Raw genomic sequence first — 2,500 nt, 5'->3', positions numbered from 1 at the left:
GGTGATATACGAGGAGATCCACACCAATCAACTTTCGACCCTTTGCAACGACTGCATAAAGGGGAAAAAAAACAACTACAAATCTATTCGCCGACATGTTTCTTTAGCATTAAAGCCTGAGGCACAGCCAAGCTCCAGGCCTGTGCAGTCTCGTTCTCAGGTATCTTAAGCCCTTAGGCACCGTGGCAAAAATTATCTATTTCATTCTGGCTAGCGTCGGAAGACCTCATTCAACCGGGGCTGCGTCACCGTAGGCAAATCTGGAATGCTAGGTAAAAAAAAATATATATATTGAAAAAAAAAACACAGGAGGCGTCTAGCTGCGGCCGAAGTCGTTGTTACCTTTGCCCCGTGTGACCGGAATGTCAGGCATGTGGAAGTCACCGGTATCCATCTGACTCGATCCCGGACCCAGGTCATACGAGATAAATACGTAGTTCACCGAGCTTTGACGTCACAAAAATGCCATTAACCCGTATCTCACAATATCATTGTCGATGGGATAGTACTGATGGAGCCACGTAGAGAGGGACAATAGTATTGCGTCAATATATTGTGTTTATAATGGTGACTGTGCAGGGGCAGCGTAAAGCTCGATGGCAGAGGGGAGAGGAGATTGAACTAGGAAACATGGATACCCATGTTAACGTGTACCGGTAGTAACAGCCACGATCCACCCATAGCACGGAAAGTGGACGTCATTAATTGGACTTGATTGCTGGACTGACCGCAGAGAGGACTAACGGTTGTAGATGCGGGATGAGGAATCCTGGGCAGCGAGGGAACTTTGGGAGTAAGTGTAGGGAGTGAGAAGGGCAGGGGCGAAAGGGGAGGAGCGGATGAGTGGAGGTGGGCTAAGAAAAACAGGGTGAACGGTGTGGAAGGGTGTGGGGATAGTAAACGTCGGGATGAGACTGAATGTAAGGATAAGGAGGAATAGGTGAGCATAGCGATTGGAGGCAAGAGGAAGGGGCAGGAGGTTGTATGAGAGGAAGTGGGATTGAGGAGTTAGTGGTGGGATAGGGTGCGTATTGGGAGATGTGAGTGGAGGTTGATTGGGGAAAGAACTGAATGTAGATATGATGGGATGGAGTGAATTTTTTGGTTGTTTCTCTTTTATTAGGTCGTAAGAATGAACAAAAAGCATATCTTTCATATCGATAATCGCTATTAAGGAAATGACATCGATTTTTTGAAAATTAAAAAAAATTGTATATTTACATAAGAAAATTTCAGAAAAATGTCTTTGAACATTACTGAAACTATACAACAGCGTTGAAGCATACAGGGATATGCTAATCAGAAGTAAATATAGCATACTACATATTCGATGATACTATTTATTGAAAACACACAGATTTTCTGCTCTTCGGCGAATAGGCTGGGTTTCTCGAACCAAACCACAGACGTAGTCGCCCATCATACGCTCATTGTACTGGCCCTGGTAGGGCTTCTCAAATTCCATCACATCTTGGTGGGAGCGCTCACCAGGCTCTTCGGAGTAGTCTCCCATATTGGATTTAAAGATATCCAAATGGGAATGCATCATGTAGGACTTGAGAAGACTGTCGACCAGTTCGCGGTAGTTTTCTTTCTTGTTACCCAAGAAGCCCTGAACAACCGCAACGAAGCTGCGCCAGGCACGTTTCTCCGGTGCCAACAACTTTCCGGAGAACTCTGGGTCCTGCATTAGCTTTTTAATTTGCGGCCCAACGAATAACCCTGTCTTTATTTTGGCCTCCGACAACTTCGGAAATACCGCTTCCAAATGCTTAAAGGCAGCGGACTCATGATCTAGTGCCTTCACAAATTGCTTTATGAGCCCCAGCTTGATGTGGAGGGGTGGCATCAAGATCTCCTGCTCAACTAGCGGTTGCCACTTGACGTTCTTCTCGCCGATGACAAAACCTGTTTTTGATGGCCAGTCCTTTGTTTCATAATGTCTCGCTGTAGCTTGGCTATCCCAGTGGTAGATGAAACAAGGATGTTTTTTGAAGCCGCCTTGCAGACCTGTCAAAAAGCCAATCATCTTAAAATCTCCAATCACTTCCCAATCATGCTCTTCGTACTTCACCAGGCCCAGGAGGTGCTTCACATTCTCATAGCCTTCCTTTAGATGAACAGAGTTGGCGATAGGAATGCTTGGGTACTTGTTACCATTGTGCAACAGCACCGCCTTCAAGCTTCTAGTTGAGCTGTCCACGAACAGTCGCCAGTTGCTGGGATCATATAGGAATTCAATTTCTTCAAACAGACCATTGATGTGACAATAACACACTTTCTCATCCAGTGTGAAATACTGAGAGAATATGTCATGACGTCTCTGTTTTGTTACCCGACAGCTCTCTCCCTACAATTTCCACTGTTTCAACCTGGATGTCAGTACAGTAATTCTGCTTTTGATTTGGTGAGTCCTAGGTCCCTGATAAGATCATTGAACTCCGCTTGGTTAGGGAAACGCGGAATAGCCTGGGTATCATCTGCAACAAAGACATCGTCG

This window comes from Oratosquilla oratoria, chromosome 20 (assembly GCF_046742065.1).
Source record: "Oratosquilla oratoria isolate Oo_2021 chromosome 20, ASM4674206v1, whole genome shotgun sequence".
Classification (NCBI taxonomy): Eukaryota; Metazoa; Arthropoda; class Malacostraca; order Stomatopoda; family Squillidae; genus Oratosquilla; species Oratosquilla oratoria.
Note: the sequence above shows the minus strand (reverse complement) of the source record.